Below are 16968 nucleotides of genomic sequence, written 5' to 3' on the forward strand. Positions count from 1 at the left end.
GTTACATGCAATTCTGCACCGAGCAAGCTTTTATGTAAGTTTTTGTGCATTTTGAGAAGTGTTTACTGAGATAAATTAATAGGAATTATTCTGACCCTAGAGAGCAAGTCTGTTTGGTCATGTCTCTGCTGCTTGTCGTCATCTAAAGAGACACTACCCACTTTCCAGTTAAGGCCCCACTCACTGGTATCACTTCCAATATGCATTCCTTGAAGACCTCATACAGGGTACTTTGTATTCCACAGGATAATCAGTAACTGTATGAGGCAGGGCTGCTATTCCTGCTGCACATGGTGACACTGAAGTGACTTGTTCAAAGTCATGCAGTTGGTTAGTGGCAGATCTGGGATTTGGACTCAGGCAGCTCGAGAGTACATATTGTCAACAACTACAGGAATAGCCTCTTATATTCTAGAAACATGGAATATGCCCGTATTCATTTTTGTATTCTTGACTTTATTCACAATTCATAGTTGGTGCTCAGTAAATATATGCTGAATGAAGGAATAGAATGAATGAATGCTTTTTGGATCCAGCTTGGCAATTTACGTGAAAACAGCTGTTTGGTTCCTGTGTACAAGATGAAATGATTATATTATCATTTTTTCTGAGAGCTACAACTCATGTTTCTGGAAACTGCCCTTATTGCCCACTGCGAATTTTAATCAGGTGAAACAAACTGCGCGTTAGGACAACTTACCTTAGTTCACTATTGGTCCACGAGGTGGCAGTGTTATTTTGAAAACCACAAGAAACCTGTTTTTTCCACAGCCCTTTCTCTGAAGTTGGTGTTCCTAAGGTGTAAGATGAATTCTCAGAAAACAACCAAGGTATTTGGTTATTGCTATGTTGATAAAGTGGGTTCAAAAGCCATCTATAATTATTAGATACTAACCAGAAATACGGAAATCTGACCAAGGCCCCCTTTGAATTAAAGAGATGTAGAATAATGTAAAGAACAATGTAGAATAATGGAAAGAACATGAGCTTTATGGTCTGAGGCAAGTTCCCAGCTGCTCTGTTTTTCAGCTTTGAAATCTGTCAAATGGACTAATACCACCTCCCTTGCAGGATTGTAAGAATAAATGCAATGGTACATAAAAAGTGTCTTAACCTGCTTTACTGTGTTTTTCACATGTTTATGATTAGGGATAGTCTTAAACCTGCACAAATTGAGAGCTTTTTCTTAGTTCCCTGATTTTTAACATCATTTGGATCACTTAGATAAGGGTTGAGTTGAAGTTTATAAAGGATGTTTTCTAAATTAATCATATAAACTATAAAATGAAGGGTGTAACTGATGAGACAGACTGCTTACAAGCATTTTGAAAATAAAGGATATGATTTGCAATATATACAAATAAGACATTCATCTCTTATTCATGAAAGTAAAATGTTAATTCCCATTGAATCATTAATGTTGTAGTAGAAATTTCAAATTGTTTGTCTTTAAACATATTAATGCAGATTTTCCTTTATTCAAATTAACTATATTACCATGTTTCCACAAAAATAAGACCTAGCTGGACCATCAGCTCTAATGCGTCTTTTGGAGCAAAAATTAATAGAAGACCCGGTCTTATTTTAATAGACCCGGTCTTATTTATATATTATATATATTTATATAATATAAGACCAGGTCTTCTATTAATTTTTGGTCCAAAAGACGCTTTAGAGCTGATGGTCTGACTATGTCTTTTTTTCGAGGACACACGGTAGCTCTGACTGATGACTTTATTGACCAAAAGGTTAAAAATACAAACTGTGTAATTGAGGGCTGGCAATTTCCTATAAACATTACTATAAAACATTGGACTCTCAAGTATCTTTTACTCAAGGTTTTTGAGAAATTGAGATATAATTGACAGGTAGGTTAGTTTCAGGTGTACTAAGAGATGAATTCTTGACAAAATACTTTCCAATGAAAAAAAAAAATGCCTGCCTCAGAAGCAGTTTCCTCACAGGAAACAAGTAAAAAGTGATCAGATTTTTTTTCTTTTATTGTTCACTTTAGGATAATAGATTTTGAGGCTCACCTAACCCATTTTCATCTTCTCGTTGGAAAAGATCTAGATAGAAAAGAATTGAGAAAGAACAAAATAGATAATTGCAGTGAAATTTACTGACAGCAGCATATATGCATTTCCATATTTTATAATTTTTAAGAATTCTATGAGTGTATACACATAGTTTTCTACCCTAAGATCATTATTGATAAACATAACCTAGCAGTTCTACTTATTTAACTTGTGAGTAAATTACAAGTTATTTCAGGTAGTATAAGTCAGTACATTATTAATGATAGGAAACTATGGTCAACTTGTAAAGAGGATCATGTAGAATTCTGCTTTAACAATAAGGGTGATCAAAACTGGAAAATTATAGAAAATAGTAATGTCCAAATTTAATATTATGCTTATTAAGGCACTGATCTTACCAATTATTTAACCTTTACAACAACTCTGCAGTAGGCACTGTTGCCATCTCTATCAAAATTACTTTTTTTGCAAATACATATTTCTATACCATGTAAAGTTAACACACAAACAATTAGAAACGGTGGTAACTGTATGAGGTGATGGATGTGTTGATTAACTTGGTTGTAATAACCGTGTATGTATGTCAAATCATGTGCATCTTAAATATATACAATTTTTATTTGTCAATTGTACCTCAGTAAAGCTGGGGAAAAAAAAGAATGAGCCACTTAAAAAAAAAAGCCAAGAGTATTTGACAAAACTTTATACAAATTTATTTAAAAAGCTGGATTACATGGATGCTTTTCTTGAAAATTTAAATGAACAAAATAGGTCCCGAAGAGACAGAAAATTGAAACAACACTGACCAGGGAAGAAATTGAGAAGGTGATCTGAGACGTTCTGGACTCAAATGTTTTATTAGTGAATTCCTCCAAACTTTCAGGGAAAATAAAATTCTAATATACCCATATTTAAGCTGATCTAGAACTAAGAGAGAAAAAAATTCCAACGTCATTTTCTGAAGCCAGCATAGCAGAAATAGCGACCTGACAAACCTTTTTGGTAGGTGGCACTATTGTTCAAAGCATCTGCTGTCCCTCCTGGGGGACAGATTATAGTTCACACCAGGGACATCTGGCTTGCCTCTAGGACTTGAGGTACTCCTTCCTGTGGTAGAATGATATTTCCACACCCCGTGGAAGTCAGGGTCTTGAAATTCGCCTTGGTCTATACAGTAAGGGCAAAAGTGACACCGTGCCACTTGGAAGCAGAAACTTTTAAATCCAGTTCACACTTCACTAGATCTCTCTTCTCTCCTGCCATGACCACCAGCAAGGTGCCAGCTAAACTGCTTTATCCGCATCATCCCAGAGGGAAGATGACATGAAGAGATGCAGTAGACCTACAGTGGACATATAGTGAGTAAGAATGAAACCTTTGCTACTATAAACTACTGAGATTAGGGGATTTCTTGTTATCACAGCATAACCTAGCTTGCCCTGATTGATATGTTCCTCTTCCTTACAAAAGAAAACTATAAATTTACTTATGGATGCCAATGCTAATGTTCAAATCTTCAATTAATAAGGAAAAAAATTCAGGCACACATTGTAGGAATATATCCCCAAGAAGGACCTCCACTCAGGTATGTTCTTCACTGAAGACCTAGAGATCTCCCACTAAAGAAATGGTATCAAGGATTAGTTTATAAAATATGAAAGTAGCTTTGTCCATCCCCTCCCCTATTGTGTCAGTATCAAAAAAAAAAAAGTTAAGGATTCGAAGACTTCATCGTATCAAAAACACCCGTAAGTGGGAAAATGTGTCTTAGAGCTGAGATGCGGATGAAGAATATGTTAAATGAAAGTTCCCAGGACTCATTGCCTTATAAAATTTCATGGTGCAGTCTCTCTCTGGAGGCATAGGAAGTGGTATTACTCCTATTTTCCAAGTGGAAAAATTGAAATACTCAGCAGGAAAACTCCGATTTGGACTTAGATCACCAAGCTCCTGATTAGGTTTTACTTGCTGATGTTTTGTTAAAAATAAACCTAACATCGCCTAAGTCAGTTTCTAGTGAAGATTCTGTAATGTTAGCCACAGAAACCATCACACCCGTTATTACTGAAAGGGTATTCATAATGGGTGTGATCATTTCTAAGTCATTACAAAGTGACTGCAAAGAGCCCTCGATAATGGTTGGCCTTGTCAAGAAAACATTGTCTCAGCTACTATTGTTATAAAGAGGCCATGTGATCAATGACAAATTTCCTTAGAAAAAAGGACAGAGGTCATTTGATAGAGGAACACTAATGTTCAACTCAACCAAAGTAAATTGTTATATCAATAGTCCAAATAGTAACGTGGATGGGTTCATTTCTGGATTTCTTTCTTAACATAGAGGAGGTAAGAATATGAATCTCCTGGATCCATCCTGGAAACACAGGAGTGAGGACAATATTTAAAATTTGGTGACTCACTTAAATACCTAACCCAAGGTTGAATGGATAAGAGAAGAAGTAAGCTGTGAGAGGTCAGGAATCATAGCTGCCTTATGTATACGGTCTGGCATACAGAAGGAGCTACATAGATGTTTTTGCTTGAAGACTGAATGCTGAAGAGGCAAATGTCAGACTTGAGATGGGGGTGAGCAGGGCTGCCAGGCATGGAGGTAGCTGGCTCTCTCAGGACTAAACAGGAAGTGAGTCTTTGATCTCTTGAGAACTAGAAAAAAAAGGAAGCTTCGAGGACAGAAGGCTTGAAAACCCTAGGATTTTTATTTTATTTTTATTTTGAAATCGTTTTACATTTAAAAATGATTTAGATTTTTCTTTAGACAGAAAAGTTCCACGAAGAATACAGCTTCCTCTAATATTAACTTATGTTGTTAACCACAGTACAAGTAACAAAAACAGGAAATGAACATTGGTGCAATGCTATGAACTAAAATATTCCGGTTTCTCCAGTTTTCTCCCTGATGTCCTTTCTCTGTTCTAGGATCCAATCCAGGATCCTACATTGCATTTAGTTGTTGTGTCTCCTTAATCTCCTCCAATCCATGATGGTCCCTCAGTCTTTCCTCGTCCTTCATAATCTTGAAACTTTTGATGAATACCGTGCTTCCCCCAAAATAAGACCTAGCTGAACCATCAGCTCTAATGCATCTTTTTGGAGCAAAAATTAATATAAGACCTGGTATTATATTATGTATTATATATTATATTATATTATAGCTGATCTTATATTAAAATAAGACCGGGTCTTATAATAATTTTTGCTCCAAAAGACGCATTAGAGCTGATGGTCTGGCTAGGTCTTATTTTTGGGGAAGCACGGTACTGGTCAGTTATTTTGTAGAAAGTGTATCCATTTGGGGTTGTATGATGTTTTCTCATGGCTAGATTCAGGTTACATGTTTTGGACAAGAATACCACAGAAGTGACATTGTATCTTCTCAGAGTATCATACCAGGTCTACATGATGTCCATATGTCTTACTACCTGTGATTTCTCCACCATTAACTTATTATTTTTTCCTTTGTAATTGAGAAATATTTAGGGGAGATACTTTGAGATTATGTAATTATCCTAAATGTTAGCCTAAATTTTCATCCACAAATTTCACCCACTAATTGTGATTTTGATTTGCATTTCCCTGATGATTAGTGATGCACCTTTTCATGTACTTGTTGGCAATTTGTATTTCTTCTTTGGAGAAAAATTTCTATTCAAGTTGTCTGTACATTTTTAAATCAAATTATCATTATTTTTTTTCTGTTGAGTTGTATGAGTTCCTTGTATGTTTTAGACTAACCACTTATTAGATAGATGGTTTACAAATATTTATGGACAAGCTGTTTGTGTGGGGCTAGTAGGGAAAGATCTGATAAACTAATTTCTAAAAAGTAATTTATTACTAACTCCTACTTCAAAATGTTATCATTTTTAATCTGAGGTAATATGCTAATTTAACAAAGACGATAAATTATTCCATAATAATGAGAATTAAGTGGCTGCTCAACTTATATATGCTATTGCTACCAAGAAATGCAAGTGATTTTATTTCTGCACCCTATGAAGGTTTTTGTTTGAATGTGTGAGTTTTTAAACTGTGGGCCATGAATGGGCTTTGGGGTGGCCAAGAACATTCTGAAAATTAAATTCATAATTTGGTGAATATGCATGAATGTGTATTATTTTGTGGTGAAGATCTGAGCTTTTTTCAGATTCTCAGAAGTGAATTCCTTCTCCTTGCTGAAGCCTTATGCTTTTGATCAACCCAGTGGACAAACATAGATCATTCCTTTTTACTCACTCTAACTTGAAGTGCTGGGTTTGGCAACATTTATAGAGGAGGACGGAATAAACTTTAATTCAAGTTGATCAATTTGGTTGGAGAATAACATGTCCATACAATGGATGAAAGATAACTTTCTCTTTTATGTTGCCAGGTACACTGATTTGGATCAGCATTGTACCATGAGGTATGTTTAACTTACAGAGAAACAATTTTAAATTACAGAGGAACAAATTTTGATGCCAATAGAAAAGCAAATATGTGTTTGATATGATTAATGATACTTTCGCACTTGGGCTTTAATCTTGTGGTGTGATGTTAACTTATGGTTTATACAGTTTGTCATGCAGTCAGTACCAAAGGTAAAAGTCAAACTGAAGTATGTTTAAGATTTTATGGAATACCATTTCCATTCTTCTCTTAAACACCTTTAACCACTTTCTGAATATAATGTGTACGAAAGAAGAAGGCAGTACTTTATACTGAGGAACATTGTAAGGACTTTATATTTGTCATCAAAGTCATTTTACTGGCACAATTTAACAGTGCTAAAATGACTGGCAAAACAAATAGATACTGAGCTACACAAATGTGATTGGGGAAGGGGAGTCATGTGAGAGTGATGGCCAATGAGCTTTGTTGATAATATACTTAGTAATCTTGGAGTATATCATAAGTGTTCTAGGAATTAACATAAATTATCTGTAAAATTCTTCATAGAAATTGTAAGAGAATATTTCTTATCGATAAGCCAAATGCAAAGTTTTGCAAATGTCATTCTGGTTTTTTTTCCCACTTGGGTTCTTTACCTCCCTGACCACTGTGTGATTCCATTGGGAGTTCCTGCTCATCTTTTTTTTCTGTATCTCCTTGCACTTCATAAGGTGCAACTAATTCTGAAGACCTCAAATTTTAAAAGTTAAAGACGAGAGTTTGTGTCTGCAACCTTTATGTTGTAGACAACTATGAAGTATTTTAATATGTCACATGTCTACTTTTGGAGCCTCCATCTAGAATTCCTAAGACCCCATTTCACCCGTTGCAGTTAGTCCCCCACTAATAAGTCTAGGTAGGGGTAAAGAGAGAATTTAAGGATGATAAACAGGACTTTTCTTGTAGAAGAGTCAGAGTTTGAATGGGTGCATATCTTTTGCAGATTAAGCAAGACTGCTATATTCCTGGCTCCTCAGCTGTAGAAAAATAATATAAGTATATTGGGATGGGGCTTGGAAACGGAAGTAGGAAAAGATGCAAAGAATATGAATCTGTAGTTTCTAGCAATTAAGTCATGATCGGGGCCAGTTGGAAGATACTCCTTCTTGCCCCAGAGTCCAGAGCTGAATCAGTAAGTCCTTCCTGTAAGGCGAGGGGTGGAGGTATCATTGAGGCTGATATTGTTTATTCAACCAACAGTTATGTGTTCCTTCTGCCAGATACTGTATTATGCACCAGAAAATCAAAGGTCATTGAAACTTACTCCTGACCTTAGCGAACTCACAGCTGAGGGAGATGAAAGTGGACACAGACCATCAAGATGCTATATAGTAAGTTTGGTGGTCAAGAAATGCACAAAGTAGAAGGGAAATGTAGATAAGGCACATAAAGCAGCTTGGCACGGAGGGCAGGGGTGTTGGGGAAAGTTTTCTGGAAGGAGACACTGAGCTAAGGCTTTGAAGATCAGTAGAAAAACACAGATCTGTGATATTGTTTATAGGAGGGTTGGGGTTGGTGGTGAAACCGGATGGACCAGGGCGGGAGTGGTCAGCATGGTGACTGGGTTAGTTTGACCATAAATATGTGGCTCCTGAGATCTTCTGACACTCACCGCATGAGGCCATATAGGGTATTGGTTATGTGTATGAGCTGGGTTTAAATCTGGGCTTTATCACTTATTAGTTTCTTTCTTGGTAAAAAGGAGATACCACTAGTATCATAGTGTTGTTCTGAGGATTAAACGAGTTAATAGAATATGAGCAAAGGGTTAGCACAGTGCCTGGTGTATGTTAGCTGCCATTATCATGATTCTGAAGCTGGGACCCACAGGGCAATTCTTTCCCCGTACTGGTGACTGAGACCAGTGGCCAATGAGAAAGTGGCTTTCTAGAAACCACTGCCAAGAGGAGCTCTTCAGAAGGGAGCACAGTTTACATTGGTGTTTCCCCAACGGCAGAGTTGGGGAGGAACTTCACAGAATTACCTGGGGAGAGATTTGAAACTACACATTTCCAGGACGTGCCCTGGAACTCCAGGGCTGAGACCCAGGCATGAGTAATGGAAAAAGGCTTCCAGGTGATCGGTCTGCTCAGGCCTCTGGCCTGAAGAGCACGGCTGGCTCTGCCTGTCCTTGGAATAAAAACCGGCAAGGGAGTGCGTTTACAGTAGATACATTCCAGGCACAATGTGTCACAGGGTAGTTTTCCTGAATACACAGAAGAAATCAAATTGTCTCCCTTTCCATCCTGCAATTTGATGCTCCAGTGTGCAAATGTCAAGAGAAAGGGAGAGGCAAAAGATAAAAGGACAGGAGCAACGGAAGAGTTTTGCCACTGAAGGTTTAAGTGCCCCAGGCTTTAGAAATGTGACTTAGGGAAGACCAGAGATGGTCTGAGGAGATTTTGCAGTGCCTTTGTGCTTCTAACATCACAGCCACTCATGGAAGCATTGATGCAGGTGGACTCCCAGGAGGAGGGGACCCAGATGGGACTGGGCAGGTCTAGATGCATCTGGTACTGAAAGGGCCTGTCCCATGTGGCTGTGTGCCAGGAAACACTAAAACGGGCATCCTGACCACTGTGCATCTAAATGAAGCTTCGTTAACGTAAAACATACTTATTAAACTATGAAACATAAAAAAAGGAAAAGCAGCACCAATTTTTAGGTGTCTAAAATCTCAGAATTTCAAATGTCCCACAAGGAGCATTCTACAATGTCACTTGCCATCGCTGAGGAGCTTTAGTTCCTACAGCTTCCCTCTGACCCTGGGGGTATTATGATGGGCGAGTGACATTCACTCCTCCGGCGCAGGCCGGCCTGCATCTGCCTCCTTAGAGTTCTCCCGAAGGCGTGCTAGGCGACTTCCTACTTGCTGAAATGACTCTTGTCAGGACATGCAGTCCTGTTGCACACTGGGATCCACAGAAAGATAGGTAAGACACGCCCCATTCTTAAAGACTTTAGAATGCAGGAGGGAAGACAAATAATGATGAAGGCTACCGTTTCCTGAGTTCTGGCTGAGTACTGGGCTCCAGTCCTCACCGTAACCTTAATGTCTGTAAGACCCATGCTATGGTCGTCAACTTAAGGTGACAGAAGTACATCTCAGTGAGTTAGAGTAACTTGCGGGAGGAACATACTTAACAAGTGTTAACAAGAAAGTCTGGTGGCAAAATCCATTCTGCTCTTTCTTAACCAGCAAAATGATAAACAATTAACTAAAGCACAACGTGATGGCTATTATTATAGTGGTATCTTCAAAGCATCATGGCATACAGAAAGGCTGACTTCTGTCACCATAATTCGATGGGAAATCTTCCCTGTATTGGTCATTTTAGGGGTACATAGTTGCGTGTTACTAAATCTCTAGAAAATTATAGAAGGTTGCAAGTTTCTGAATTGAGCAGGCCCACATGTTTTTGTAAGTTCAGGTATGTAACTATGAAAATGATCAATTTACTACTTAAAATTTATAAAATATTAAATTTGTGGTAAAATCTTTATAGCAGAATTTACTATCTGAGCCATTTTTAAGTGTACAGTTCAGTAGCAGTAAGTATATTCTCTTTGTTGTGCAGCCAATTAGCTACTTTTAGAAGTAGCTATAGTGTTTTTCTCATTTATTTTTCAATTTTATTCCTTCTATGCTTTTAAAACTCTAAGTTTATTCATTTCTCTACATACTTCTTTATGGATGATAGAAATTTCCTAATTTATTTTTCCCGCTTTCAGATGTAAATTCTTTTGTCTGACTTGTTTTCAAAGACCTTCATAGTCTAACCTAATTATTTGGCAGAGATGGTTACTAGTCCTTCTTTATCGCTAGAAGCCTTGTATTAATAGGAACAGCAATGCGCCTACCTTAAAAAACCAACATGTTTCTCGCCTCCTGTAACTGACAGGGGTAGCACTGAGGTGTAAGTAGAAGCTGTTGGGTGGGGATTCTAGGAAAAATCTTTAGAAGAGGCTGACTGAAATGGCAGGTATGCCTCTTTTCCTTTTTGCTCTGTGCTATAGCAACCATCTTACAATTATGAGGCTACCTTGAGGATGGAAGCCGTTGCTAGAGATGGTGAAGCAGGAAGGGAGAAGGAATCTGAGGCCCTGATGATGACAAAGCTATTGAAATAGCCTAGGACTGTATACCTCTAGACTCCTTTGACATGAAGCAAAAGGAAACCTCTGTCTTGTTTAAGCCACAGTGATTTGAGTTTTCTGTTATGTGCCGCCAAACCTAATCCTAACGAACACGCTCCCTCTAATTTAGATGGGCTACTCCCTCATCTTTGCATGAATGCTACACGCTCATTAGAACCCATGTCTACACTCTTACTGGTTGTCTGGCTTACAGTGTTCTTCCTCCGGCCTTTGCCATCCTTCCAGTCTCACTTCCTCCATGAAGCATCTTTGGCTATGCCAGCCTGCACGGGTCTCTATCCTCTGCACTCCCAGGCTTTGACATACTGCACCGCTTGGCAGAAGGCTGTACCGCTGAGGCCTGGTCACTATTTACCATCCTTGTGGGTCTCCGCCCAATTTTAATGTCAGCTCCTGAAAGGCCAGACAGTGCCTTTTACTGCTTGTGCTTCCTTTTCTGGGTGTGTGCTCTTTCTCTAATCAGGAATTTCATTTTCTTTTCATCCTGATCCCTGATAATCTTTTGTTGTTTCTTCCCAGAGATGTTGTAAAGGGCACAACTTTTGTCCCCTCTCCGTAATATTGTAAATATTTTCCTTTTTTTGATCATTAAAAATTACAGAAGACAGACATGTATATTGTAAAAACCAAAATACCAAAACAACATAGACATGTAAATGCAAAGTGAAAGGGCTGTTCACTACCCCCCGAATCCCACTCCTCTTCCAAAAGATAGCCACTATTAACCGCTTCTGGAGTAGTTCTCTAGACCAGCTATCATGCATTTGTAAACATATGTTGATCTATAAGCATTTTTATTATATTTTTAAATAAAAGTGGGCTCCTAGCAAACATACTGTTCTGCAACTTGCTTCTTTCCAGATTAGTACATCCAGAGCTACATTATTATTATTAGTAGTATTATTATTATCATTATTATTTAAAGTAATGTATCTGGAGTAAAGATTTCTTTTCTTTTCTCTCTTTTTCTTTTTTTTTTTTTAAATTTTTATAGGGTAACAGTGTGTTTTCTCCAGGACCCATCAGCTACAATTCAAGTTGCTGTCCTTCATTCTAATTGTGGAGGGCACAGTTCAGCTCTAAGTCCAGTTGCCGTTTTCAATCTAGTTGCGGGGGGCACAGCCCACCATCCCATGAACCGGCAACCCTGTTTTTAAGAGCTCGTGCTCTAATCAACTGAACCATCGGGCCACCCTGTGACCCACATTATTTTTAAAACCACTACATAGCACAGGTGTTCCATAATTTATCTAACCAAATAACCATATGAACAATTAGGTTGTTTCTGATTTTTGCTATTACAAAAACATTGCACTGATCATAGTTGTGTATGTATATTCTTGCCCCTGCATATATCTTTAAGATAAATTCTTAGAAGTAGACTTATAAATTCTGAGCCTAAAAATGTATCTTAGATAATTTCTTTCACTCTTTTTTCTCTCTTCTCCTGACACTATTTTTAATGGGATGTTGAATATGTGAGATTAGTCCTGGAAAACGTTTATTTTTGATTTCATATTTTCTATGCATTTGTCTTTTCTTTAAAACTTTCTGGGATATTTCCTCAACTTTATCGTCAACGCTCTGTTGCATTTTTAAACTTCACTGTCTTATATTTTTAATTTGCAAGTAGACTTTCTTTTCCTCTGTTCCTTTTTCATAGCATCTTGTTCTTGTTTGATATATACATTATTTTCTTTCATAGTTCTGGAGTATATTAATGATAATTTATGGAAAATTATTTTTTCTTCCCTGCACCATCTCTGTTTTATTTTTTTCCCTATAGCTTAAATCTTGATTTCTATAGTTTAATTTTACAGCTTAATTTTGTTTTGTCATGTTGTGGCTTTCCACATGACGAGTTGACCATATTTGAGGCAGTACCTAGACGTTTTTGTTTTTTTAAAGCTCCTCATGTTATTCCAGTGGTCTAGAGCAGTGGCTAGCCTGTTTGTCAAATTCGGTCTACCACCTATTTTTGTAAATAAAAATTGTTGGAACACAGACAAGCTCACTTATGTACGTATTGTCAGTCCCTGCTTTTGTAGTACAATGACAGAGTTGAGTGGTTGTGACAGAGAACATATAGCTCACAAAGTCTAAAAAAATTTACTAGCTGGACTTTTACATGAAAAGGTTGCTGCCCCATAGTCTAAATGGAGAAGGCAGAGAATATCTTGTGAGCTCTCTGAGCTTATCCACCACTTCTTTCAAGGCAGCTTCCTAGGCTTATCCATCCCATATGGCTACACGTATTATTCAAAATGAAAAACAACTCATTATTTGTACTATGAAATAATATCAGAGAGTGATAATTTAAAGACATTTTCTTTCGTAGAAGAGATGAACTGCCTTCTACGGCTGGTCTCTAAAAACAATAATAAAGACATTATTTTTAGACTCCATTTTTTCCAAGTCTTTCAAGTTTCCTCTGTCTATTATGGATGATTCTTCAGTCTCCCCACTGAGTTGGAGCGTTAGGGTCTCTGTAAGCTTTCCTGCCCTATGTGCCTCCTTAAGAGTGCTGAAGAAAAATGCTCTGCCAAGATGTCCCACTTCCGGGGAGAGTGGAAATGGTGTCTTTCAAAATTGAAAACAGCAAAAACAACAATAAAACAGTTCCCGTGCATTGCACTTAGCATTGACTACCTAGGTTTTCTGAGTTGGATTCAGAAACTGCAGGACATTTAACTTAGGCAAGTAAAAAAACCCCTTGGATTCTTTAATGGCAAGATTCCAAACTTAGTTCCTGGGTTATATGTTATGAGCAATCAAATCAGTCTGAATGAATTTTAAAAGGCTGAGTTAAAATATTTTTAAATCGATGCTTTTTTGTTTTCTTGCAGGGGGAAGGAAACTGATTCCTATCAATTAGATTTTCCTGTTTTTTCCTTTTCTCTGCCTGCCCTTTGTAAATGGAAAAACAGGATCTCGATCCTCTGTACTGAGTAATAGCTGCCCAAAGCTATACAGGCATCTTGAGGCTTCCAAATGACGTCATATGCAGAACACTGAAGCTTCATTCTCACCATCTGTCATGTCCCCAGAAGTCTTAAATATAATTACAGCCCATGTGACAGTTGCACACACATTATTTCCCACCTGTATTATCAGTGACTAGTACCGTGTTTCCCCGAAAATAGGACGTAGCTGGACCCTCAGCTCTAATGTATCTTTTGGAGCAAAAATTAATGTAAGACCTGGTATTATTTTTTGCTCCAAAAGATGCATTAGAACTGATGGTCCAGCTGTGTCTTATTTTTGGGAAACACAGTAGTTGCATCTCCCTAATTAAAATGGTGTTAGTATCGCAATTATCAACTCTGTTTTTTTAAGGGCTTTTATTGTATAACTGAAAACTTGCCCCAGGCCGTATTTAATACATTCATGTGAGTGTTCAGAGGTGTTACGGGATTGGAGAAATGGTAGGTAGTGAGATGTCCCACTCCACACCCCATACCTGAGCTCTCCAGGGATGATACTCTTGGGAACAGAATTGCTGACACACATGCATTTGGGACATTATCCAGCTGGTCTGCCTCGTACCTGGAGAGCAAAAAGGGGCCTTTGAGTTGGTTTAAAATTTAAGACATCAACTACAACTTGAGGACAGCTGGAGCCATTTGGCAAGGAAAAAAAAAATCAACCAAACTAGCGATGCAAATAAACAATCAATTTTTGAGATGAAGGCTGTTTTAGATCTTGGGGAAAACCACTGCAGTTCCTTGGGTGGATCAAACATAGGATTTACTGGCCCTTCACAAGTCAACAAGGTCTGGCTTTCTTAAAGGGCAGGGAGTATCAACAAAAAGTTGGTTTCCTAGAAAGTTTGGCTTGGAAGGTTTAGAAAAGAGCAGAGTAACTGGTCATCTGTTTAGTTGTAGGTCAGTTGACAAATGGGAATAAAAACGTGCCTGAGCATCTATATACTTCCCAAATTGGCCTTGTACTGATTTTTAAATTTAATTTTAATTAATTTAAATTTAAATAGCCACATGTAACTAATGCTATCACAGTAGACAGTACAACAATCCATAATTTTTGTTGAGGTTACTGTATTGAATAATAGTGATAAAAGCAATGTTGTTTAGCCGTGAATGGCTACATGTCAATTTTTAGGAACTGATTAGAATTGGTGTTTCTTTTAAAATGGAATCTTATCACTGTATTTTCTTCTTTTTTTCATCTGAGAAGTTCCTGCGTTGTGGTTCTGGATCTGGAGAGTTAAAAGATGGGTCTGTAAGAAAGTCAGTGTTACAAAGGAAGGGTCTCTAGATGCTGTAAATCTCTAAAGACTGACTCAGGAGGTGGAATAAATCTCTAGTGGTAGAATTTTAGACCCTTAGGAATCAGCTAAAGAGAAACAACTTTTTGTCAATGAAACATTCCCCATGTTCTTCAAATCATGCATGTGTGAAGTGTTGCATTCTATAGGGCCAGCTCCACTCAAGAGGCAATTTATATCTTCCCCCATATATTCCTGTTGATCATGTAAATATCAATATGCAATTATCAGCCACAATAGCCTTCCTATGCTTTCTAAAAATACTTGGGACTAAAATGGGCTTAAAGCACACAGCCACATTAGGTCTTTTGTGGGCCCTACAGTTGCCTTCATAGGTCCCTTCCTCCATTAAAAACAAAATACAATAATTACATTTTACTACTCCATTGTTGTAAAGATAAATATAAATATCATATGTTAAGACATTTTCTTTGACCTAAAAGTTCATTTTTTTTTTGGGGTTTTAAGAGCAATTAAAACATTTTCATTGGCCCCTAAAAGTGCAGAAGTCGGCCTTGTTTGAGAGGCTGTACTGTCCCTATAGGGAAAACTTCACACTTAAAACTGCCTAGTCTTCTCTTAAAATATTGCAAAGTATCTTTTATGCATAGTTGGTGCATAATAAGTATCAATTGATTAAAAATATACAGAGATGTCAAGACTTCTCTTACAACAATGTGAATGTTTCTCTTCTTGTTCCTAATGTCCATTTTAGATCTTTCTATTATTTTGCTACTCAGAGTATGGGCCACAGACAAGCAGCATTGGCATTGTCTGACAAGCACTGGAGTTTGTCAGAAATGTACAGTTCTGACAATTAAGTTCACGAACTTATTGCAACAATGTTGCTAACATTTTTTTGATATCAGAGAGATTATTCATTATGAATTTGTGCCAGCTGGACAAACAGTTTACCAAGTTTGCTATTTGGAAGTGCTGAAAAGGCTGCGTGAAAAAATTAGACGACCTGAACTTTTTGCCAACAATTCATGGCTCTTTCATCACGACAATGCACCAGCTTACACAGCACTGTCTGTGAGGGAGTTTTTAGCCAGTAAACAAATAACTGTATTGAAACACCCTCCCTACTCACCTGATCTGGCTCCCAATGACTTCTTTACCTGAAGATAAAGGAAATATTGAAAGGAAGACATTTTGATGACATTCAGGCCATCAAGGGTAATACAATGACAGCTCTGATGGCCATTCCAGAAAGAGTTCCAGAATTGCTTTGAAGGATAGACTAGGCACTGGCGTTGGTGCATAGCTTCCCAAGGGAAGTACTTCAAAGGTAACCTTAGTGATATTCAGCAATGAGGTATGTAGCACTTCTTTTAGGATGAGTTTGCGAACTTTATTGTCTGACCTCCTATAAGTCTCCATCTGATACTGAATCAGAAATTGCATTTTGATAAGATCTCCAGGTGATTCACAGGCACATATGCACTGAAGCACCCTGGCCTGAAATTTAAACAGGATTGTTCATCATTAGTGGACATGGAAAAGCTGATTTCCTTAACCTCATATAATTAAGTGCTGGCTCTCACCCGTCTCCAGTGGCAATAAGTTCAGTTCCTTTAGTCTAGATGTTCCAAACTTTGCTGGGCCATTGGAACCACCTGGGGGAGCTTTTAAAAAAAACAGCATGTAGGCCCCATTCTTGGGAGACTATGAAATAATTCTGGGGTGGTATTGTAGGAATCAAGGTGTTTGTTTGTTTGTTGGTTGGTTTTTAAAGCTTTCCAGTGATGCTAACGTGTAGCCAGAAAGAGAACGGTATTTCCCCACAAGATTGTCCTCTGGTTGTGATCATGTTGGCCTCTTTTCTTCTGTGTTCCCTGACCTTCTCAGCCTGAGCAAGCAAATGTATAATCCAGAAGTAGTTTCTTACTTCAGTGTCTGGCATCCTCTATTAATTATCTCAAAGCTCGAAGCGTTCTCCTGATATAGCCATACTCTGAAATAGTCATTGCCACCATTTCCTGCATACTTATTATGTATCTCATAATCACCTCCAGTCATTTAATCTTTAAATAC

This window comes from Rhinolophus ferrumequinum, chromosome 7, assembly GCF_004115265.2.
Source record: "Rhinolophus ferrumequinum isolate MPI-CBG mRhiFer1 chromosome 7, mRhiFer1_v1.p, whole genome shotgun sequence".
Classification (NCBI taxonomy): Eukaryota; Metazoa; Chordata; class Mammalia; order Chiroptera; family Rhinolophidae; genus Rhinolophus; species Rhinolophus ferrumequinum.